This window comes from Monodelphis domestica, chromosome 2 (genome assembly GCF_027887165.1).
Source record: "Monodelphis domestica isolate mMonDom1 chromosome 2, mMonDom1.pri, whole genome shotgun sequence".
Lineage (NCBI taxonomy): Eukaryota > Metazoa > Chordata > Mammalia > Didelphimorphia > Didelphidae > Monodelphis > Monodelphis domestica.
In genome coordinates, this window is record NC_077228.1 from 146,971,247 (window position 1) to 146,998,108 (window position 26,862).

General features: G+C 33.0%; 1 protein-coding gene across 2 annotated transcripts in view; it reads left to right on the forward strand.

Moving 5' to 3' along the window:
- GREM2 (gremlin 2, DAN family BMP antagonist) overlaps positions 1–26,862 on the forward strand; it is a 125,489-nt gene that overhangs the window by 23,488 nt on the left and 75,139 nt on the right. Inside the window, exon 1 of one of the 2 annotated variants that reach the window (XM_001368552.3) lies at positions 7,197–7,308. The exons of the other annotated variant lie outside the window; for it this stretch is intronic. The gene's annotated coding sequence lies outside the window, so the exon portion shown is untranslated. Of the gene's footprint in view, positions 1–7,196; positions 7,309–26,862 lie in introns of those variants that run through there. 2 annotated transcript variants of the gene reach the window in all.

Below are 26,862 nucleotides of genomic sequence, written 5' to 3' on the forward strand. Positions count from 1 at the left end.
GTACTATATAAATGTTAGCAATAATAATTATTATATTATTATTACTACAATTGCTAGATGATATTTTCCATTGTAGATTCATGTTTAGTTTTTTTATTCTGCCAATTATGCAAACTATAAATTTTGATTCCATGATTCTTATGTTACTCTTAAACCATTCATAAACATCTTATTAGTGTTCCTATGATCTTGCAAGTTCACACATTCTTCTGTCTCATGAAGTGTTGATTGATTTTCCTTGAACTTGTAATATTTATTTGTAAATATATGGACACATTTAATTCATATGGGGGAAATATTCTCCTTGTTACTAATATCTTCCCTGTTATTTTAACTACTAATGCTCAAGATCTTTAAATTATATTTCTTTTGTGTTTTGTTCTTCATTTTCACCTATTGTTCCCTCTGTGACTCTTTCCCCTTTAATGGTGGTTTCTCTGGGGACTGGACCTAAGAACTATTTCAACTTTCTGCTATATTGAGAAATTCTCATTTTACTAGTCTCAGTTTCTATCCCAAAGAACTTAGGAGGGGGACAGAACTTTTCTTGGGCTCTTTCCATTGGGCTTAGTGGAATGGCACATGGCTACCCATGTGGGTGCCTCGTCAGTTTTGTCTGATCTTCAATTCTTTGGCTGAGTTCTGCTATAGCATAAAGCACTGCTGTGTTTTTGTCCAAGCAAGGACAAGTTTTTGCATTTGGGTTTTCTGTGGTACTGGCAAGAGGATTGGGGTAAAGTTAAAATCTGTTGTAAGCCCATCAGTTGGCTTATACAGTCATGCTAGCATATGGTGAGTAATGGGGGAGGTGGTGCTGAGTTAGTATCTTAGGAGTTAGGAATTAGTCTCCTTTTCTGTTAGTTCATCAGATTTTAACCTCAATAATCTTTGCATACCCTATTCTGGAGATAATGGAAATCACTTTGTCTTTTATGCATAATTCCTATTTTCTAGAGGTTTTAGAGGTCATGAGGATCAGAGAAAGTCCTTGATATCAGTGGTTACAATAGGCAGCATTATTTTAAAGAAGCCATGAAAGCATCTCCTAAATTTTTATCATTATTTTTTCTTCTTTTCTAAACATATTTCATTCAGTTGTTTCAACACTTTCCATAGGATAACTATTTTATCTCTACACAGATTTCTATATTCAACCCTATTCTCTCTCCTGAGCTATATAGCCATGCATCTTCAACTGACTCCTAGACATCTCAAACTAAATATGTCATAGGCATTTCAAATTCAGTAAATCTAAATGGAATTCCTTATATTATTTCCAAACACTCCCTACTTCTTCTAATTTCTCTATTACTGTATAGGTAACATGATTCTCCTAGTCCTTCAGGTTTTCCCCCTTGGCCTTATATCTAACTCTTCACTCATACTGCACATAAGCAATATATCATTAAATCTTGTAATTTCAACCTTCATAATATGTCTTATATAAATCCACTTTTCTGTACTTATGTATCCATAGACATAGTTCAAGAACTCATCATTTGTCTCCTGGATGACTGCAATAGACTTCTATAAATGATCTCCCTGTTCTAAGCTTCTCCCTATCTTAACCCATCTTCTTAAATGGAGGTTTTATGATGCCATGCCCATTGAGTTCTAGTAGTTTCCTATTTATGGAAGGATCAAATATAAAGTCTACTCTTAGACATTTAAAAATCTTCTCCCCTTTCTACCTTTTTCATTCCTATCTACTCATACTTTACCCTCTGTCATACACTGTATAATCCAGGTATATTGACCTATTTATAGTTTCTGCAACACAAATTCCATCATCTCCCATCTCCGTGCTTTTGTCTTGGCTGACACTTATGCCTTCAACTATCTAATAACTTAAAGTCCACTTTCTACTGGAGGCCTTTCTGAGTCCCCTCAGCTCCTGATTTTTGCCTTTTCAGATTATATTCGTTCCATCTCACCTGTGTATTGTTTTGCTTTTTTAAAAATTTATTTACTCTTGATCTCTCCCATTAGTATGTACAGAGGCATTTTTCCCATTTTTTGTATCCTCAATCCTTAGCATAGTGCTTGACATATAGTAAGTTCCTAATAAGTGCTTGGTGACTGACAAGGACTGAAGATATTTCCCCTAAATGTCTCCCACACTAGATCTCTAGTGTTTAAAAATTGCTTAACCAGAATCATAGTATTTCATTAAACAATTATGAATGAGAATGAATCTCAGTGTGAAGGTTTACTCAAATTATTTTTTAATTGGAAGAAAATAACTGATATCAGTTCCTTTAGAGATTATTGGACAAAATGTTTCCAATAGTCTTAAACATATAGGGCCCTATGAATGTCTCCTATTCTAATAGGGGACCAAAAATGAAACAAAGAAAATATTAAGAATGTGTCCTCTAATATACTGAGAGAATAACTTAGCTTATTAGGTATTCTTTTTCTATTAATGCTGGGATAATATACTTCATTCTAAAGTTAAGTATAGGATTTATATAGAATGTGTATAAGGAAGACAGACATTTTCTATTCCATTTTCCCCAAATAAGATAGCTGCAGTTGATTGACACATGTTTATATAAAGTTTATTCTCTTCCCTCTGAGATGATGGAATTGGGTCAATGTTTACCAAAAGTTATCCACCAATGGATAATGAAAATGTGTTTTTCAGGTTTCATGATTGGGGTGATTTTTCCAAATTGAAGTTTGAGAAAACATCTCTAATGTAGGAGTTCCAGGGTAAAAACTAAAATTAGAATTCATGATTTCCATGTTGTCTCTACTCAAATTCTCCCTAATGTCTAGCATATCCTCTTTCCCCAATCTTTGCCTATTGAATTCCTACCTATCCTTTAAAGCTCAATTCAAATGCTACCTACTCCAGGAGGCTTCCTGGATCCTTGCCACTAGTCATGACCTTGCTCCTCAGACTCCACAGGACCCTTGTTGTATGAATCTCTACTGTACTTTTTCTTCCTTTAATTATGATCCAATGATGCCTTTAATCCCATGTTGCACTGAAAATGAACAGGCATGCTTGCTGACTAAAAGTCCAACTGTCTATCAAAGCTTCTTGACAAAGAAAAATTCCTATAGGAGGAAAAATGAGCATTTAACCTTGCAATTTATAGTTTTAGAATTTTATCTGGGAACAGCGAGAAGTTAAATGATTTTTCCAGGGCCCCTCACACTAGTATATCAGAGATTTGGTTTAATGCATTTTTAGTGTACTACTATGCATTATAGCTATTGGTATTAGTATCTTATCCCTAGTAGAGTTTAAGCCTCTTGTGGTTGAGAACAAGTCAAATTTGAACTTTATTGCTTACAGCACATAGCACAATATATAGTGGGCACTTAAAGTTCATTATTTATTGGGTAAAAATTATACAGAATGCTATAAATAATTATCTTGAGGGTTTGGAGGTATCTCAGAGGCCATTGGATCCTATTCAAATTAAAACAAAAAGACCTAAAATAAATCATGAGTGTTAATCTTTTCTTTTCTTGAAGACTTCCAATGAAGCACAAAGTTAATACCTAATTAAAGAAACTCCTTCCATATTTCAGGACCTCTCATTATTAGGGAGTTTTTCCTGACATTGACCTGAGCTGGCATCTTTGAAATTTCTACCCATTGTTTCTGGTTCTGACATCTGGAGTTAAACAGAACAAGTCTCATCTGCTCGCTACCTTACAACCTTTAAGGTACTTGAAGGTAGCTATCCTATTCTCCTTAATTATTATTTTCTCCACTTTAACCACTCTCAGTCCCTCCAACTGATTCAAATATGGTAGAATATCAAGGTCTGTCACCTGTCACCTTTCTAGTTGTCCTTCTCTGCATCTTCTCTAATTTCCTTCCTCCATTATTATGCTTAGAATTGTACACAATAATCTAGGGACAATCTGGTGGGCGTAGAGTATAATGGGAGTATTATGCCCCTGATCTAGACAAAAATGCTTTTTTTACCCCTTCAGAAATGCTTTTTAAAACCCTAGCTTACCTGGCCCTAGCCTACCTTTCTAGTCCTATTACTCACCATACCCCTCCATTCACACTGTAGTACAGCCAATCTGGTTCTTCCCATTTGGTGGTCCCTTTCCTGCCTCCATGGCTTTCTTCCTTGCTTAGAATGCATTTCCTCCTAATCTTTACCTCTTAGAATCTCTTCATGTTTTTCAGGGCTTAACTCAAAGACCATATTCTCCATGAAGTTTTTCCTGAATGACTTAGCTTCCAGAACCTTCCTCCCAAAGTTTTCCTGTATTTATTTTCTATGTACTTCATGTATGTTGTTTCCCCTCACTACTCTATAAGCTTCTCAAAGGTAGGGAATTATTTTATTTTTATCTGACTTCCCAGTGAACAGTCGGCATTTAATAAGTACTTGTGTGAGCAATTTTAACATGACAGCCCTATCATTTACCCTAAGTTTTCAGTGTATGAAATTCCAAGATCAAGGTAGGTAGATAGAGTACTGCTCTGGAAGTCAAGAAGATCTGAATTCAAATTCTACCTCAGACACAAACTAGCTGTGTGACTCTAGCAAGTCACTTAATGTCTCCAGAGCCTCAGTTTCTTTGTCTAGAAAATAGGGAAAACATCAACCATTTCACAACAGAGTTGTTGGATAAAATGGAAATGCAGAGTACCTTGCAAACTTTAAAGTATAATGTAACTACTTATCATTGTCATCTTTTTACAGATGACAGGATTTCTAGGTATATCTCCTTCATATCTAACTTTTGAAAATTATTTTTAGACACAGATATGAAACTTTCTATCATCTCATTAAATTTCATCTTAATAATTTATCTCAATATTCTAGACCAACTATATGTGTGTGTGTGTGTGTGTCTGTATATATTTGTATCCTGAGTCCAATTCTTAAGTGTGTATTCTACAAGTCTTATAAGGATACTCTGTTCCTTTATTCAAGTCATGAATAAAAACAATCTGGAAGCACAGGACCAAACACAGATCCCTAGAAATGTCTTTTCAAGGTTACAGTGAACTATTTCTAATTTTTCATTTAGTTCAACCAATAATTTTAAATGTACCTATTTATATATGTGTATAACTCACATCTCTGCATATTTTCCAAAATAATGGCATTAGAGACTTCATAAAAAGGTTTATTAAAAACCAGGTAAAATATCTTAGTCCTGTCACAAAACTATCAGAATGGAAATTAGCTTAGTAGGGCACGGTCTGGTCTTGATGAAAGTATATTGAATCTTTGTGATGACAAATTTTAACAATGTATTTTATGGAAGATACCTGTTTGCAACACATAGTTCATGTTTCTCTTTCCATCCCATTGGTTTAAAGAGGGACAATATAATCCAAATGTCATTTTTCTCAAGTAAGTCAATAAAAGATACTGCAATATTTCATCATTGTGGAATTTCACCATTGTGGAATTTCTCCATTGTGGAGAAAATAATACTCTACATATTTGTCCTTAATTTTAAATAATTCATAATGCATATACTTACTATCCAAAGATTTACATTCATTCACAGGTGATCACAATTTAGGTTTCCTGTGCCATTCTCATCTGCAATAGAGAGGGTGTTATTTTGGCACATTATCTGGAAAATTGAGAGTTGAAAGGCATGGATTTGCATCCTATTTCCAATGGTTGCTTCTTATGTAACCTTGATGCAATTATTTCATCTTTTGACCTCAGTTTTCCTTGTTCATAAACTAGAGAAAGTAATAGTCACACTACTAATCTGACAGATTCACTATTGAAAATATGAATGGCAGTCAAGTTCCTTAGGGGATAATAGAGCAGTGGCCTACACTCATTGCCTGGGGTATATAGATATTAAACATCTTAGCTGGGATCACCCAATTTGTAAGTACCAGGGTTAGTATTTGAACCCAGGATTTCCTGACTCCAAAGTCCAACACTCTCTCCACTGTGGTCCATGCTCTAAATCTGTCTAAATAGGGAGCTACACTTCTCCCTTCAAATGACCTTCAACCTGTTCTACGTATAACATCATGATGCCTAGTTCTTTGCAGGAAAACACACACACAAGGGTGCAAATATACAGATTCAAGAGTAAATGGGGGTTGATGCAGCAATATCTTTGAAATATCTTATGGTATTCTGATAACTCCCCTTTAGTTGTTTCAAGGATCACATAAAGCAGTTTGTCTTCATGCCCTACTCTTCTTTGAGTGTCATGTGCTTTCAGAGGGAAAAATAGTTAGGTCCCTCCATGTTTATATGTGACCTCACATATATATTTTGGGATATGCTCTGTCAAAAGTACTCTAAAAAGCTAAAACTAAAACTTCTGAGCTTCGTTCTTTAAAAGTCACTTTATTTAGAACTAGAAAAATGCACTTTTAGCTCTCTTTGAAAGAAGCAACAGAGGCATGCACTTGGCAATCTGATTAATCCAAAGGCAGTATTCACTATGGCAGTGGTTCCTAAATATTTTTTCTTCCCTGAACTCCCTTTTTATATCAACAAATGTAATGTGAACTATTATGGTAGTAAACCACTAGATTACTACTAGTAATTTTTTTATAATTGCTTAACAGTTTATGATACTATTAAATATTTTTATTGCAAACTCTATTGTGCCATCATCACAAATACCTAAATTGTCGATAAATATAAAGTAGGATCCTTTCATTTGGAAATCATAAAAAGTGTGTGTAATTTTATTTGCTATTTATGTTTTTTAGGGGACTGTGATAGGTATTATAATTTCTATTTTGTAAATCTCCAGGTCTATTGGGGAAAACCCAAAGAAGCAACAAACTATCTTGCTCTAAATATCTTTAATTGGAAATCAGTCTTTTTTACTTCTAAAGAGTAAGTTTCCTTTTTGGTATGAATTATTAGAGTCCATGATCCTCTATTCATAGGTTTTTATAAAAACTAAACTGGGACCAATAGAACAAGATACAGTCCCAACTCCTGATAAGAAATACTGTAACGCAGATTATCACTAAAATTGTACTAATTCTCTATTTGAAAAGTGGGGTGGGGAAGGAGTTTTTATTTCTGCTAGAAGGAGATTTTGTATAACTACCAAAAAGGGCTTGCTTGAGCCCAGGAGAGGTATAAACACGAACCTGTCCTTTTGCTAGTAATGGACTTCCAAGTCCAGTGGGCTTTTACAAATATTAATAGCATCTCTGGTCTTGGCATATGGTAGTCATTAGTGAGCAAGTAACTTTATCCTCTAGAGATGATTTAGCTTTGTCACTCTGTAGTAATCTTCGTATTCATGCTATGTTGAAATGGAGACAGCATTCTCCTTAAAGCCTGTCTTGAAGCGTGACAGTCTCTCCGTGTCATAGTAAGTCCTGAAGAAAAGTTTTTGGTTTGGAAATTCTGCCTAATTGAGTGTGGGTTGTTGTTGTTGTTGTCATTAATATGTGGCTTCTGCATTAAATGCAGTATAATTGCCTTAAAGCAAATTCTAAGGGATGGGGCACTCAGACTGGAGTGTTCCTTGGATAGAGTCTGGATCTCTGAGGTCCCTTTCTAAAACTATTATTCCACACTCAGGACTTTCAGATTCCTGTTGAATGAGAGAGTGCCTTCCTCAAAGGTTTCTTAGCTCCCAGTACTTGAAATTCATTTGAATTGATTCATACAGAAAATTGGCTGCCAGATACTTGATATAATTCCTCCCTCCCTTCCTTCCTCCCTCCCTCCCTCCTTCCTTTTCTTCTTTCCTTCCTTCCTTCCTTCCTTCCTTCCTTCCTTCCTTCCTTCCTTCCTTCCTTCCTTCCTTCCTTCCTTCCTTCCTTCCTTCCTTCCTTCCTTTCCTCTCTTTATCCATCTTCCTCTTTTCTCTCCCTCCCCTTTATTCTCAGAATTGAACCTGGTATAATTTCAGGGAACCTTGCCTTTCTCAACTCCTCTCTTCCTTCCTGTTTTTCTCCATCCCTCCTTTTCTTCCTCCATCAAGTATTATCTCAGAATTATACCTGGTATAATTTCAAGGAACCTTGCCTATCCCAACTCCTCTACCCCTATGTAAGAACTTTTTTTTGCTTTTTTTTTAATATTAAGCTTTCATAGAACATAATTAAATGTACCTGGAAAAAGGATATGATGCTTTAAATTTTTATCAGTTATTTATACATTATTGTGAATAAACTCTAGCTCCTGTCTTACAAAAAGGCATTGATTGAGAGAATATGAAAGTATTGAACAGTTAAAGGTAATGAAGGAGAAAAGGAATTACTTCCAAAGAAAGAAATTTTTTATAATTAAGAGGCTGGGTAAGCAAAAGAAAAATGTTTCCTTATTGAGAATTTTTCCCAAGGTCTCATTGTTCAAACTGATTTTGCATTCTAGGTCTTATTTAACTGTTTATTTATAGAAAAAAGTACACAATGAGATATGGAGCAATAGAGAAAGTTTTGGCCACTTTGTAAATATAGATATTTTATATATTATAATATATATCAGTTGTAAAGATACCGTCATACTTTCTTGTACTATCCTCTTTCTTGCTTTTTGGTGTATTAAAATATAAATGGTTTACAATATATTATATACATAATATATATATGATAAAAATATAAATGGTAAATTAAAAATTTTAACTAAAAGCAGGAATTAAAAATACCTCTCTCTCTCTATATATATATATGTATATATATATATATGATCTACCTTACTATTTCATTCATATACAAGGGAAAATCTATAATGGAAGTAAAGAAAAATAAAAGAGTTATAATAGTTAAGGCTACCATTATATGTCTCATGGACCTTAATTAATTAAATTATTTTTCAAGTACCTTTAGATTTTATGTCACATTCTTTAAAAACTTTTAAAAACTCAAAAGTATTACATGTTCATAATTTATAAGTGAATTTGGTTTTCAGGAAAACATTTCTAAAAAATTACATAGTCAAATCTAGTAAATGAAGAAGTAATTTACTTTTATAATAGTGTCATCAGTTATAATTGGGTTGCATATAATGTCTCTGGTCAAGTCACTATATCTTAAGTATGCACCTCCAAATGAAAAACTCAAGAAATGAAATAGTTAATGTTTTATTTAGAAAACACTTATCCTTTTAATAAATTCATTTCCAGGAAGTTCATGTGATGTCAGCCCTTTCCTACCCCCAACTATTTCTTCCATAAGCTTGCTCTGCAATAAAAGTCTTTTTTTATCATTGAGCATTTGTTTAAGGTTTCTTATTAGTGTAATTAAATCAAGACATTTAAAACAAGTCTTGAAAACTGTGTGAATAGAACCATAATTAATGCATCTACTATCTGTTTGTTCTCTGGGTCATTCTTTGGCCCTTAGCTTTGGCATATTACTTTGCTCCATAAAGGTATCTGCAGTGAAGAGATAGTGGACTAAACTCTATGGACTGTGTTATCTATAGATTTATGTCAGGATGGAAAGAGAGTGTCTATTTCCTTGTAGGACTGAACAAAAGTATCCTACTTACAAATCTCTTGAGTCATACTAAACTACATAGGTATATAAAACCTGTATTGGGATAAAGCTTTGGCCAATCTAGTCTATACTTGCTTTTCTCCCAATTCTGGCCTCCAGAGCCAATCAAGCAATTTTAATCTCTTTTCATGTGACAGCCCTTGAATTATCTGAATGACTTGGATGTCTCCAAATTTTCTTTTCTACAAACTACCCTTACTAGCTTCCTTCAACTGATTTTCATATGGCCCTCAGCTTCCTCATCTATTCAATGAGAGGTTTAGGCAGGGGATTAGTCACTTTACTTCTTCAGAATCATTTGTCTCCATGTCTTTAGAATGTCATTCTTAAGAGCTTCCCATTCTTCTTTGGTTGACTTTTCCTATAGAACTTTTGCATAGGTGATTGTGCCTATTTATCCTTTCTCTGAAGCCTTTGAAATCTCTCCTAAAATCTACCATGCATGTCAACCTATGCTAGGTTTTCTTTTCCTTTGAGAACAAATTCTTAGAAAGTTTCCTTTCCCTTAAGATTTCTAAGATTTCTAGCCTTTCTGATAGTTTGGTGAGAATCAGATCCAGAATCTGCTTCCTCTACTTTTATTGAAGAATGAAATTATTAAATCAAGTGTAAAAATTTTTACTGATATGCTTTGGGTAATAAGAAAACTAGGTTGGATATCCAAGTATCTAAAGTCTTCAATCACTCATCCCTATACATGTAATTGAATTAACCCTATGGTCTTTTCAAGAATTTTTATAGGTGATTAATTAATCTTTGAGGATAGCCATGTAAGTAAAACCAATAAATTTATGGACATTTAATTTTTTTCATTGTTTTATCTTTATTTTATTTTAATAACAAATTTCTACATAAGTTTTCTTTATTAAAGAAATGAAAATTTAAAAAAAACCTAAGAGTTGTTTTAATTTGCATTTCTGTAATCTAGAGGGATTTAGAATATGTTTTCAAATAATTATTGACATCTTTGATTTCTTCATCCGAAAACTGTCTATATCCTTTTGCCATTTATCATTTGGGGAATGACTTGGATTCTTATAAAGTTGACTTAATTTTTTATATATTTGAGAAATTAGAAATTTATTGGATAAATTAATTAGAAATTTTTCCCAGTTTGTTGCTTTCCTTTTAATCTTGGTTGAATTGTTGGGTTTTTTTGTGCAAACACTTTTTGATTTAATATAATCAAAATTATCCACTTTCCATATTGTAATGTTATCTATCTTTTGTTTTATCATGAATGCTTTTCTTCTCCATAAATCTGACAGGTAAATTCTATTTTCCTTTCATTTACTTATAATATCATTCTTATATTTAAATCATCTACCCATTTGGACTGTATCTTGGTTGGTATATGTTGTAAGATATTGATCCAAACTTAATTTTTGCCATATTGTTTTCTAATTTTCCAGTAGTTTTTTTTTTATCAAATTGTGAGTTCTTTGGGTTTATCAAACACTAGATTGCTAAGATCATTTATGTCTAGTCTATTCCATTGTATTTCATTGGTCGATCTTCTATTTCTTAGTCATTACAAGAATGCTTCGATGGTTATTACTTGATAGTACATTTTTAAGATCCAATACTGCTTGGACACCATCTTGGATATTTTTTACATGAGTTCCTTTGATATTCTTGAACTTTTGTTCTTGAAGATGAATTTTGTTTTTATTTTTTCAAGTTTTATAATTTTTTGTGGTTTGATAGGTATGACACTGAATAAATGAATTAACTTAAGTAGAATATCATTTTTATTATATTAATTTGGCCTACCCATGAGGAGTTAGTTCTTCTAATGTTTAGATCTAATTTTATTTCTGTGAAAAGTGTTTTGTAATTGTGTTCATATAATTCCTTTGTCTTGGGAAATCAATTCTCAAATATTATGTATTGTCTAGGGTGATTTTAAGTGGAGTTTATCTTTCTAGTTCATGCTGCTGTCTTATTGGAAACTTATGAAAATGCTGATGGTTTATGTCAGTTTATTTTATATCCTAGAACTTTGCTAAAATTATTAACTATTTCTACTATTTTACTTGATTTTCTAGGATTCTTTAAGGTTAGCATCATATCATCCACAAATAGAGATAGTTTAATTTCCTTATTGCCTATTTTAATTCCTTCAATTTATTTTTTCTCTTATTGCTAAAGCTAGCATTTCCAATACGATATTTAATAAGAGTGGTGATAATAGGCATCTTTGTTTCACTCCTGATCTTATTGGGAAGGCTTCTAACTTACTCCCATTGCAGATGTTATCTGATGATGGTTTTAAGTAAATACTACTTTTTTTTTTAAAGAAAGGCCCTTTTATTCCTATGCTTCCTAGTGTTCTCAAATAGGAATGGATGTTATATTTTGTCAAAGGCCTTTGCTGCATTTACTGAGATATTCATGTGATTTCTATTAGTTTGATTATTGATATGGTCAATTATGCAGATGGTTTTACTAATATTAAACCAGTCTTGCATTCCTGGTATAAATCCCCCCTGGTCATAGAAAATAATCCATGTGGTATATTGCTATAATCTCTTTGCTAGTATTTTATTTAAGATTTTTGCATCTATGTTCATTAAGGAGATTGTCCTGTAATTTTCTTTTTCTGTTTTTGGTCTTCCTAGTATTGGGATTAATTGTTCTTTAAATGTTTGATAGAATTAACTTGTGAATCCATTTGACCCTGGGTATTTTTGGGAAGGAGTTCACTGATAGCTTATTCAGTTTCTTTTTCTGAGATTGATCTTTAAGTATTCCAATTCATCATTTGATAATCTAAGCAATTTGTATTTGTGTAAACATTCATCCATTTCACCTAGGTTATAAAATTTATAGTCATATAATTAGGTTAAATAATTCCTAATAATTGCTTTAATTTTCTCTTCATTAGAGGTGAAATCACCATTTTCATTTTTTATGTTGGTAATTTGATTCTCTTCTTTCTTTTTTTAAATCAAATTAACCAATGCTCAGTTTTATTTGTATTTTCATAGAACCAGCTTTTAGTCTTATTTATTAGTTCAAGAGTTCTTTTATTTTCAATTTTATTAATTTCTCTTGTGATTTTCATTTTTAATTCCATATATAACTGGGGATCTTAAATTTAGTTGCATGCCCAATTCATTGATTGTCTTTTCTCTATTGTTATAAGCACTCAGGGACATAATTTTTCCCCTGAGTACTGCTTTGTCTTTATCCCATAAATTTTGATATGTCATCTCTTCATTGTAATTCTCTTTGATGAAATCAGTATTTGTTTCTAGGACTTGTTTTGACCCACCAGTTTTAAAGACTTAGTTTATTTAGTTTCCAATTAATTTTATTTGCATCTCCATGAACCTTCATTGATTATAACTTTATTGCATTATGATCTGAAAAAGTTGCATTTACTATTTCTGCTTTTCTGCATTAGGTTGTGAAGTTTTTATGCCTTGGTATATGGTCAATCTTTGTATATGTACCATGTGCTGCAGAAAAGAAGGTATATTCCTTTATATCCCTATTCCATTTTCTCCAGATATCTGTGAAATATAACTTTTTCTAAAATTTCATTTACTTCCTTTACTTCTTTCCTTTTTATTTTTTAGTTAGATTTATCAAGTTCTGATAGGGGAAAGTTGATATCCCCCACTATTATGGTTTTACTATTTATTTATTCCTTAAGCTCTTTTTACATTCTCCTTTAAAAATCTGGATGCTATATCATTTGGTGTGTATATGTTAAAATACTGATTTTTTTCTTTATCTATACTACCTTTTATCAAGATATAATTACCTTGCTTATCTCTTTTAATCAGACCTATTTTTGCTTTAGCTCTGTCTGATATCATGATTGGTATTCCTGTTTGTTTGGTTGGTTTTTGTCTCTGTTGAAGGCCAATAGATTCTGCTCTAGCTTTGTACCTTTTTGTAAACAACATATGGGGAGATTCTGGTTTTTAATCTATTTGACTATCTGCTTCTATTTTATAGGTGAGTTTATCCCATTTACATTCATAGTTATGATTGCCATCTGTGTGTTCCTTTCCAAATTGATTTCCTCTTTTGATTCTGCCCTGTCTCCTTTCACTCTTGCCCTCCATACCAGTGTTTTGCCTTTAATCACTCCCCCTTTCTCCTTCCCTTATATTACCCACCTTCCTACCACCTCCCTTCTTATTTCCCTCTAACTTTTCTGTAGGATCTTCTAAGCATCCCCTCCAACTTCTCCCTCCCTTATATTATTCCCATCTTCACCACTATTTTTCTTATTCCCTATCTACTTCTCTATAGGATAAAATAGAATTTTATAATCCAATGAATCTGGCTGTTCTTTCCTCTCTGAAACAATTCCAATGTGACTAAGATTTAAGTATTACCTATCACCACCTTGATTGCCCCCACCATTGTAATAGTTTTCTAACCCCCTGCAACTCTTTATGTGATATAATTTGCCTTATTTTACTTTTCTCTTCCCATTTCTCTTAGTTCAATGCTCTTTTTCACCCCAAGTTTTATTTTTATATGTAATCCTATATATAAATAGCTATAACATCCTCTGTCTATAAATACTTTTTTCTAGTTACTGTGATAGTGGTAATAATTTTTAAGTTACAGATCTCATCTTTCCATATAGGAATATAAATTATTTAACCCTATTGAAGGCCTTAAATTTTATCTCTTTCTTATTTACCTTTTTATGCCTCTTTTGAATTTTGTATGTGGAAATCAAATTTTCTGTTTAAGTCTGGTCTTCAGGAATCTTTGGAAATATATTTTATTAAATGACTAGACTTTACCCTTAATGACTATATTGTTCTGATGGGTAGATGATTCTTAGTTATAAACCCAATTCCCTTGTCTTCTGGAATATCATATTCCAAGTCTTCTAGTCCTTCAGTGCAGAAGCTACCAGATCCTAGATGATCCTGTCTTGGACCCCATTATATTTGAATTGATTATTTCTGATTGCTTCCAGTATTTTCTCCTTGACCTGGAAGCTCTTGAACTTGGCTATAACCTTCCTGGGACTTGTCATTTGGGGATTTATTACAGGAGGTGATCTGTTGATTCTTTCAATTTCCATTTTACACTCTATTTCAAGAATATAAGGGCAGTTTTCTTGGATAATTTCTTGTAATATAATATCTTAGCTTTTCCATTAATGGCCAGGTAATAGTAAACATTATATTTTGTTTTATCATTCTCATGATATAAGCCATCTAAACTCGGTAGAGATTGGACCAGCATATATAAATAATTTAAAAACTAAATAGAAAGGTGGGAGATTTAACAAACCTAATAGCCTAATTTGTGCCCAATGAATCAAACAAGTAGAGTAGAAAACACTGTTTTATTTTTATTTTAGTGATGAACTAATCATAAGGAAAAGAATTTTATTTTCCAAGGTAAGACATTGGGAAAGGCATAAATAAAATTCATCCAATTGACTATAGACTAGAACAAACTAGAATTTAGCAACTTGCACCTACACCTCATATTGACAAAGGTGAATAACACTTAAAAAAAAAAGCAACCCTGCATCCTTGCATGCAGTTATATCTGGGGTAGGGGGTGTTGGTATTTACCGTAGTTCATATTATGCATAATTAGTCTCATGCTGTATATTAACTTAGTCTACATCAACTTCTTTTACTTTGTGAGGGAATATATAATCAAAAATTATAAAGTTTATCTCTTCCATATATTATAATAAGTTTAGAATGGAGTGGTTTTAATATACATTTATTTCAACAGTTACTAATATTTGTAACTAAATAGTTTGACAATTTAGGATCTGATGAAATTGTATGCAAACTTGACAGTGAGTCTAATTCATGCAACTTTATTCTTTTAAGAGAAATGTGCTTCATTGAAATCCACATTCAAGAAATATGCGTGTAAATACAAGATCCGCCTCCCATCATCACTAGTTTATAAGCATCTCTAAACTTCATTTTTTTTCAAGCAACATTCAAGTGGTGGGAACCAATTCTGAAAAAAAAAAGGATTTTCAATATTCAGAGTAGCTCAGCATCTTTATGCATGTGTCATTGTTGGAGAAAGTTATGTTTATAGTAAAGGAGAAGACTCTAAATTAAGAACATACTAAGATTTCCTTTTCTCCCATTTCTTCCTTGTATGACACATGACAGAAGAAACATGTTTTTAATTTCAGAACTTTTCTTTGTTGAAATAAGTTGCGACAACATCACTTAAAGTTGGCTCAGTTCCATGTTAGTTTTTAGGACAGAAACTTCTATTTATTTTGATATTGACAATGCCAGGAATATTTCTTAAGTTTGGATAAAGGAGAGAGCTCGATTTTACATGGATCTTGGAAGAGAATTAAAAAGAAAGGTAGGGGCTTTGAATGTAGGATCTATTGTGAATACCTACTAGAAATTGAGACAAAGGAAAGTTTCTTTGGGAAATTATTAAAGCATTTCAAAAATGATGCTTATTGAATATCATCCTGAAGACTATATTGGGAGTGAATGACAGCACCTCAATGTTAGCAGTCTTGCTACAAACAAACAAAAAAAACCCCACATCTTCCAATCAGAATTCCAAATATTTCTTGCAAAAAAAAAGTTTTTGCCAACTCTTCATATTTTTATTTTATTTTATCAAATGAGAAAAATAAAGTTAAAATGATTCAAAGGTGAGAAGAGTTCAATGAGATCAATATCATTATTGGCCAATTAAATTTCCAGTGTGTTCTATACAGCAAATCCAGGACTTCATATAGAAATTTTTTCATATGAATATTGGCATTTGTTAATATTTTTACTTCACTTTTTGACCATGAGGTGATGGGTTAATTATAGAAAAGATTCTATTAGAATAATTCTATCTCTTTTTTCTTCACATAATGGTACATGTTTTCACTGATATTCTAACTAGGCTAACTAGTCATTGCTAGAAATCTTTATGGTATAGGTTTGTCTTGTGGTTACATGGTGTTTTTATTTTTATTTTTTAAAGATAGAAAGAAAAAAAATATTTTGAAACTGAACCAAAGCCACGATTCAAAGGGATTTGTGGGTTTGTCTGAAATGTGAACAGGAAGTATGGGCTAGTGATGTCCAGCTGTCACAAAGGTTTCATTACAATCCCCAAATGAAACCAGGAAGCTCAGTTAAGGAATAGTTCAGTCTATCTAGAGAGGAAAGGCAGATTCATTTCCAAGTTCAATGAGAGACTAAATTTGGGAGGAAGGAAGCGGAGGTGCAAATCAAGGTGAGGACAGAGCATGGCCAATTTAGTTGCTTGGCTTCCTGCAAAACAAACTGCATGTGATTTCCAATTTCAGACTAAATATCCATGCTGTCTTAACTCTGAAATGGTTTGTCTGTCATCAAGTCTATGATTTTTCCCCCTTCATTGCTGAGGTACTCTAGCATTCTTCTTCCACAAGGTGTGTGGATGTGTGCCATTGGATCACGTTCCAAGGCATGTTAAAGCTGCTTACTTCCTTGAGACATATGGTAATGTGATTTATGTTTTTCTGTTTATTTTGGCAGATATTGGTTCCTATTGTGGGTTTTTGCCACTGATGATAATGTTATTGATTTGCCTGGAAAAGGCTCTTTCTTTACTCATTTATTCCCTACGACATATGTGGACAAACAATCTAAATCTTGACATTATTAATGATTTTGCCTTTATGTTAGAACTTCTTTGAAGTGAGACTATCACACTCATGCTGATTTATTTGAATGTTTTATTCATAATGTCATGTGTGGCATGATGGATAGAGTTGGGAGAACACCTGGGTTCCAACTCATTCATTAAGGTTTTTGTATCCCAGTGCCCTACACCATTAAATATCAGAGTCCAATAAATAATGATAATGATGATGAAGATGATGACATGAAATGGAATAAGCACTTACATAGTGTAGTATATACTTTGTGCCCAAAACTATGCTAAGCACTTTTACAAATATTATTTCATTTGATTCTCATGGCAATTCTGCAGTGTAAGTGCTCACTTACCCATTTTATGATTGAGGAAACTGAGACAAACAGAGGTTAAATGACTTGCCCAGGGCTCACACAGATGGTAGGTATCCGAGGCCAGATTTAAACTCAATTCCTCCTTTTCCAGGCCTACTATTCTAGCGATTGCTACTTCATCTCTCTTTAAATATGTGACACAAGGCTGAAACATAATATTCTTTTGATTTGATTATGTATTCAAGTGACCTCCATTACAAAATTAAAAAGATCTAGTCCATATTTTGTTTAGTAATTTTTCAGGCATATCTAACTCTGTTGGAAAACTCCATTTGGAGTTTACCTGCCAAAATTATTGGAGTGGTTTGCCATTTCCTTCTCCAGGTCATTTTACAAATGAGGAATCTGAAGCAAACAAAATTAAGTGATTTGCCCAGGGTCACACAGCTAATATATGTCTGAGGCCAGATTTGAACTCAGGAAGTTAAGTCTTACTGACCCCAGACCTAGTACTCTATTCAGTATTCCACCTAGCTGCACCTGGTCCTACTTTTTAAAAAAAATCTACCAAAGTAAAAAAAAAAAACCCAACCAGTGAGAAACATGTTAAAATGGGGCAAATTTTAGCAGTATGATAGGAACTATATTATGACAATAGCCTTTATTTTCTAGGAGTTATCACCAATTTCAGGTTCCTTTCATTTGTCATGCCTTTGAAACTTTATAACAATTTTCAGTCTATAAGATGATATATTTACTATCATTTTACCCCAATCTCATGATCACAGCAATTTTTTTGGTGCTATGAAGAGATCTTCATTCCACGATTAAAACTGAGAGAACTTTACTCCAATATTTCTTTTTGTGGTTATAAAATTTCAGCTTTAATAGGAACTTCCATTTCCATTTAGTCCATCTCATGCCTAAATATATAATGTAATGAAGTGTGGATTGTGCTCCTATCCTATGATACATGTATCAAGTTAAATAAATTCAAATAAATTTATGGATCACCTCCTGTACATAATGTAGTTTGTTTGTCTTTGGAAAAATTTAATTATGTTGATTTCTTACTGATTTCATATTACATGCCTCTATAGGGGCTTTTCAGAAATGCTTCCATAATTACCATTCTTCGAACTACTCCTATTTTGCCTAATCTTAAACCATGATTGCAGATCTTACTGAGTAAACTATCACTAGAGGTTCCCTATCCTAATGGGAACCAGGAGACCAGAAATGCATTTACCAGCACAGGTATACTTCAAGGCTCTTGAATAGTGTAAATGAGGATTCAGAAAATTAGAAGGCAATTCTCCTATGCAGTGTTTAGCAAAGAGTAGGTGGTTAATAAATGCTTGTTGATTGATTGCCAGGCACAATAACATTATGTAAATCCTGGGAAACTCATTGCCTGAAACTTACATATACTCCAGAACCCACTGTAAACTAGCGAATGACAATGCTTTATTCACATTGATTTGAAGCATAGAATATACTTTATTGTAAACAATAAGAAAGGCATTATAATGGGAGGAAAAACATATTTCTGAGGATTAGTCATAGGGATAAGTGGTGGATATGCCTATTTGTGTATTAGTTAGAAATGTTTGCCAGTAACACTAAGTAGTCAAAAAGCCTTTTTCCTTAGAAGAGTGGCCTTAAATGGAAGAATAACATTTGTAATCTTTCTAAAGGAAGATCAAAGTTTGAGCCACTACAGATAAGTTCCAGAGGCTCTGCTTAACACTTGAATCAGGGAGGAGAAAATATGTAGTAATTTCAATACATTATGAAAAAGAAATGACAATTTTGTCTATTTTGTGTTTTACAAGGCTGGTGAGGGAGAATGTAGAAATACATGACCAGATAACTCATAAACTTTTAATTGTTTGGTAATTTTAGGGTATCCAATATCCTTTCCCATTTCTATTAGTAATAATTTTATTTGACTCTGACTACTAAACCAGGGGAAAGAATGGTAGGCCTGGAGTTAGGAAGACTCTTCCTGAGTTCAAAACTCATTTATTTGCTGTGTGACCCTCAGTAAATCACATTACCATGGTTGCCTCAGTTTCTTCAATCAAAATGAGCTAAAAAGAAAAATAGCAAATTCCTACAATATCTTTGCCAATGACATCCCAAATGGGATCGTAATGAATTAGTATTAAAAATGACTGAAACAAGAACAAAAACAATTTTGAACTTAAATGGTTATATTATAGCTTTTTCATGTTGTTTCTGGGTGTATCCAGAGTTGGATTGTGTGGTTCCAAGGTCCAGATAAAGTACATTAAAGAAGTTATTTGGCAATGATGTCTCCTGTAGCTTTAGACAACTTTAGCCATCCTTTAAAATTGAGGTCAGTCTCTAGTATCTTGGAGCAAGTGCCTGTCTATGACCATCTCATATTCCAGATGTTTTATTCTTTGGTTAGAACACATGTGGAGTACCAAATTCCATTCCAGATACTACACTTTATATAGGATATTGAAATTCTGAAGCATCTAGAGAAGGAAAGGCCTAAGATGGTGAGGAGGCAATAAATCATGCCATGAATTTAATTGAAAGAAATGAAGACAGGCTCAAGTGAAAACATGGTGGTAATGTTGATGGAGATAGGGAGAGACAATTTCTTTCTTCAAATATTTAAATGGTTTTTATGTTGAAGAGAGTTTAGTGCTTGATCTTATATGGCAGAACAATAATAAATTGCATTAAGTAGTGAGCTTCCCTGCATTAGAAATCTTGAAGTTGAAACTGAATAATGTCGCTTCAGAAATGTTATAGGGCTAATTCATGTTCATATTTGCATGAGACTAGAAAACTTCTGAGGTTTCTATCCAACTAAATTCTATGATACTTTTCCAAGGTCAGAGACTATCTGGTCTGAGATATAGAACAATATTTTTTCCATGGAAGAATTGAACTAGATTAATGAAAAACCAGATCTTTCACTTTGGTCCATAATTTCATTTGCATGAGTTTTCCAATGGACGACTGAATTGAAAAAAGTGATTTTCTATTTCAGTACATAATAGATAAGTGATTGATATGAAAAGTCTCCAAAAGAGAAAAAAAAATTCACCAGTAAATTATATTAAAATACTTAGTTTCAATAATAATTAAAGAGATGCAAATTAAGGCAACTTTTAGGTTATATACATCACTAGAAAAAATGACTAAAAACAAAAAATGCCAGCAGGAATGTAGAGAAATAGGTACATTAATGCTTTATTCTTGGAAATTCAAATTTGTGGAATATTTTGGGGGACCAGTCTGGTAATACATATTACAAGTTCAAAAAGTAATCATGTTTTTGACCCAACATAAGTGAATGTTTTTTTAAAGTTATATCTATTCATAGATTTTTATAGTAGTCCAACAAAAGGGGAGGTATTGAATAAATTATGACACATTCATGCAGTGGAAAAGAATTAAAATCAATAGGCATAAGAAATAAAGAAATATAGAAAAGGCCTTAAGAAATAATGCAATGCATAAAAAAAAAGAAAAAGGAGTGCAGAGTACAGTTTAATTATGACCATACAAAAGGAAAAGCAATCATGACTGGATGAAGGATCCTAACAGAGAGACATAACAGTGACTGAAAAATTGTTATAACATTTTATGTGCTGAAATTCATTAATTTACATATAGTTTAAACAAAATATTTAAAAGTTTTTTAATTAATGTTTAATACCAAGTTTGTCACTACTTTTTAAAAAGGAGAAAAAGAGAGTGACCATCTAAATATCTTTTTTTTAAAAAATTCATATCTTCTATCCTGTAATCAATACTAAATGTTGGTACAAAAGCAGAAAAGCAATAAAGACTAGGCAGTTGGAGTTAAGTGAATTGCTGAGAGTTATACAACTGGGAAGTATCTAAAGCCAGATTTGAATTCAGGAACTTCTGTCTCCACTGTTGGTTTTCTATCTATCTACCCACCTAGCTGTTAAATGTGCTTTCATTTTTTTAAACCCTTACCCTCCATCTTAGAATCAATACTGTGTATTTGTTCCAAGGCAGAAGAGTGATAAGGACTAGGCAATGGGGTTTGAATGAATTGCCTAGGGTCACACAACTAGGAAGTATCTGAGGTCAAATTTGAACCTAGGACCTCCCGTGTCTAGGCCTGGCTCTCAGTCTCCTGAGACACCCAGCTGCCCTCAAATATCCTTTCATTTTGAGGACACATTCAATTAGTCACTAGTTCCAATGTAAAATTCATATTATTTGATTGAGGCCAACATAATTGCAAATTTCTTAAGACACTACAAACTCACAGAAGCTAGTTTCATTGATGCTGAAGTTCATAATTATTACTGCTTTTCTAAAAAAAAAATGATTGGCCCATTTCAGTAAAACAAATAATCAAATTTGTTTTAAGAAAAATCTGTCTGACTAGAGGTGTTAATTGACTGATTGGAATTGCCAGGTAGTTCAGTGAAAATGGTTAATTCAGTATTCTGTGTAGGTATATCCTCTGAGTTATGGGGGCAGGTAGAATACTTTTATCCAAATAACTTAAACATGTTGGAGTAAGGGCAGGCAGTAGCCTAGAACCAAAAACATCATTTCTAAGGCAAGTCAGCAGAAAGTTGAACTTGGTATTTACAGTGCTTCCTCTGTCAGAGCTGAGATCTAATTTGTTAACAAATGGGAAGAATTGGTACTTTTTAGGTGGAATTTTGAGGTCCCAGTAGTTTATTTTAGCTCCAAGTTAGGGTAGAAACAATACTAGTTTAAGAAAAAAAAAATAACCCGTACATATACCAATGCTAAATTATTCTTTTCTACTTAATCTCTCAACAAACTCAAGCATGCATGGATCATATACTAAGATCAATGGTTCAGAGATGAATCCAGTATGCATAATTGAGAAGAGGAATTCATTTGCATATGCTAGTTTCAAATGAAAAAGCTTTTATATCTTTTTCAGTGAAAGAAGCACAGGGTGCCACACCTACAAATACATAATTATGTTTTTTTCATTTTTTTTAAATAGAAAGTGCTATAATCTTCCTTGTATCCTGAGAACTCTATTGAGATATTTCAGCTGTAATTAAAACCTCAGGAAGATCACAAGAATTGACGATGAAGATGCTTATTTATTCTCCTCTGTTCAGCTTCAGTTGCATCCTGTATCTAAAGGTGTCAAAATCCTCAAGGGACCCTATGAAAATGTAATTAGATACAAAATTAGATATCCCCCCCATTGCAGTCATTCATCCCCCCAGAGCAGTGATGGCGCCTGGTCTTGGCAGTCAAAATGGTCAATAATGATTCTTCAGAGGTGATAGTCCGCAAGATCATTTAACTCATTTGCTACCATTTTGCTCATGGATCAAAGAAAGCTAATGAGGAGACTTCAGTGAGAAAGCTGAGAAGCCACTGGTAGTGACTATTCGATTCCCTTTTACACTTGTTTCCCAAAAAAACCTTTCTAGGGAAAGATTTCTCATGAATAACGGGCAAGAAATGAACCCCTCTGTTACTTAATGAGGCTCCTCTTATGTTGTTCAGTTATTTCAATCATGTTCCCCGACTCTTTGAGAACTCATTTAGGATTTTCTTGGCAAAGGTAATCTGGAGTGGTTGGCTATTTCCTATCCCAATTTATTTTACAGATGAGGAAAATGAGGCAAACAGGTTTAAGAGATTTGCCCAAGGTCACATAGCTAATAAACATGGTAAGATTTGAACTCAGATCTTACTGACTCCACACTCAATTCTTTGTCTGCTGCATCATTTAGCTGTTCCTCCTATACCAGTAGATTAGTAGAAATCATAGAATTTCAGAGGTAGAAGAGCCCTTAAAATAACACTTAGTCTAATTCCCTGTTTGTACAAAAGAAAAAAATGAGGTTCAGTAAAGTTTAAGTGTTTTTCATAAGGTCATACAAATAATTTGTGCTTGAATTGGATGTACATATATACTTTTAAAAGTGGACTTTTGTTTCAGTATGATGGCCTGGAAACTGAATTTTAAAAATAGATGGGAAAATAACCTGCCTTCTAACATTACATAGAGTTTTCAGTCTTCTAAATTTTGTATTCGATTTCCCAATCAGGACATACTTTGTTTTTCTAGTGAAATAGGAATATCAACAAAAATGAAAATTGTGTGAAAATTTGTGAGAAATATTTTGGGGAGGTACTTCTGCTTTTCTGAATGGATGAAATACAAATAATAGGAAATGAAAAATACTAAAGTAAAAATAGTCATTATTTGCTCTTATAAAGCAAATGCATTTCTCAACATAGCTATATTGTACCTTACCCCTGATATAAAACTTTTCCTTTCTCCAAGAAATTATCATTTATTGAATTTCAAATATCTCATTTAGGTATCTAACATTCACAACTGTTCAAGGCTTTCAATTGGGCATCATTATGTCTGGTCAAAGGAGAGAAGTCTCCACGTGGCCATTGGCAAAGGAAGGGCACACTTATCACAGATACAATCACATATTTTTCTGATAATAACCTATGAGAGCCAATTCATATTTAAGTGCTTTGTAGAAGTAAATATTTGCTATCTTCATCATGATCATTATTATATTTCAAGAGAGCTAGGAAAGATAGAGGGATTGCTGCCCTTGGGGTGTGGGTCAAATAGCCTATCTTCAGAGGAAGTTGCCTAGTTTGCTTTGGGGAGGTTACCTAATCAGTCCTTCATAGTCCATTTGAACATTGTATGGATTCATTTGCTAAAGGATATGGCACATACTGGGAAATTATAAAACTAGTAGAGTACTTGGTTACAGTCTTTCTGATTCTCTTCATCATGTGTTTCATTCAGCAACATGTAGCAAAACAGAACTTCTCTCCATGCACAAAGATGAAGCACTTGTACATGGAGCTGCATAAAACTGAAGTTTTATGTCATTATGTAGCCACCCCTCATTCACTGTTCATATCATATAGGCATGGCACTTGAGCCCTTGGAAAGGGGAAGAGGTAATCATCTTAAGGCAGCATTGATTTAGGGGAGAACAAATCAGGCCAAACTAATCTCATTTCTTTTTTTAACAATGATACTTGACAAGTAGAGCAGGAGAATGCATAGTATAACAGATTTTAGTAGGGTATTCACACTCTGTCACAGTATGCTTGTAAACAAGATGGAAGGATATATAGCTAGCTTATGTGATGGATAGTGTGTCAGGCCTCAGGTCAGGAGGACCTAAATTCAAATCCAGCCCCAGACATTTAACTAGCTGTGTGATCCTGCAAGCCATTTAACCTCCATATGACTCAGTTTCTTCAATTGTGAAATGAAGATAAAATGCCTCAGGTTCTTCAATTGTAAAACGAAGCATCCATTTCCCAAAGCTGTTATAAGGACCAAATGTGACATTTGTTAAGTGCTTAGTACCACACCTGAAACTAATTATTATTAAATTAATTATCACTAAAATATATTCAACCAGTCTTCAGTTGATAGGAACCCACATTTTCCCAGTTACCATGGAAAGTTTTATTATATTTGGATATTTGGTTTTAGTTAGAACATTTCTTTCTGTTTTTTTTTTCTTTCCTAGGATACATAGTCAATGGTGAGATTGCTAGGTCAAAATGAAGAAAGATTTTAATAATTTCTTTCAAAATTCCAAATAGGTAGAATGCATCTATAATGTTTGAACAACAGCCCAAACTACTGGTGTATTAGAGTTACATTATTTGTTTGTTTTTTAATAGTCCCTTCATACAGATTCTTTTCTTCTGCTAATTTTATGGGTTTAAAGTGAAATCTCAGAATTATTTCAATTTGTACTTTTCTCCTTAATAGTATTTTGAAACTTTTTTGTTTGTTGATGATTTGCCTTTTTTCCTTTTGAAAACTATTCCTATCCTTGAGCCCTTATTTATTGGACAATAGTTCTTAGTCATATATTTGTGACTCTTGGAACTCATCTATATGTTAGACATTTAACTGAAATTAGAGATGAAAATAATTTTATCCACCAGCAATTTTCTCCTTATTCTGGTTACATTGATTTTGTTTTTGCAAACATATCATAATTTGATATAATCAGCATTATCAGTTTTATCTTTTATATACTCTCTTCTGCCATTTGTTTGTACACGAATTCTGCTCTAACCTTAGATTTGAAAGATACCTCATATATGTTAGTATATGTATACCTAAATGTATGTGCACATATGTGCTTGTATATATGTATAGATTTATAACATATCAGTATATATGTATATGTACTTTTGAGTAGGCTTATACATGTTGTATATATATATGTACATATATATATATATATATATACTTGCTATATGTGTGCATACATACACCCTACATATGCTTGTGTGTATAGATATATACACATATTATATTTAGAATGTGGTTATAGATGCATATTATATAAACGTACACATGAAGGCTATATTTCAATATCTGAAGGCCTGACATATATAAGGAATTTCACTTGTTTTACTTAGCTGCCAAGGGCAAAACTAGAAATAATGGGTTGTTCCCTAGGCAAATTTCAGTTTAATGCATGAAAAAAGCCTTCCAAATAAATAGAACTATCCTAAGGTTGAATAAATTGTCTCAGGAAGTACTTACTTCCTTGTCACTGTAGATCCTCAAAGGGAAGCTGGATGTTGCTTACATTTAGATAGGACCCAATGACCTTTGAAGATCTTTCCTACTCTGAGACTGCAATATCCTGTGATTCACTGTGAGTCATGTTTATCAAATGTCTGCTGTTCTAGGTGCTATGGTGGCAGGATCACAAAATAAGAAAATGATATACTTCCTGATATACTTCCAACTTACATTGTCCCACTGGACACTAAATAATATGTAAATATATTGGAAAGGAGGTATAATCAGGGATTCACAAAATTCTTTAATTTTTAGCGTAGGAGAAGGGCTCCTTAGCTCATAGAGTCCAACTACCCAATTTTCTAAATGAGGAAATTAAGATGGTTTAAGTGACTAGCTCAAAGTCATGTAGTTAGTTAGTATCAGATGTAGAAATATAAAACAGCTTTCCTAATCCCCAGTCCAATGTACTCTCTGTTCTTTCATAATACCTTCCTGTGGAAGGTGAAATTTATTAGAGGGACTAGAATCAGAAAGGCCTAGTTGAATAGAGAATGTATTCATGTCACCCATTTATAAATTGGATGATCCAGAAGCATATTTTAATTATATAAAATAGTGGAAGGTGGAAAAGAGTACCTTGCTTCAGTTGCTGGAACTATCATTACACATGAATCATTTTGCTTAGTTATATAAAATTCTAGTATTGAAATGTGTCAAACCATTGACATTTCCTCCAACTATGACACCTAGAGCATTATTACTAAAATGTCCAGTTGTCTAAAAGACAATAATAATTTTAATTCAACTGATTTCTCACCTTGGATCTCAAAAAGATTAATTTCTTGGATGCTCTACTGGCATGTTATCCTTGGATATTATTTTTGTGGGGATTTCTAGACTCTCTGAAA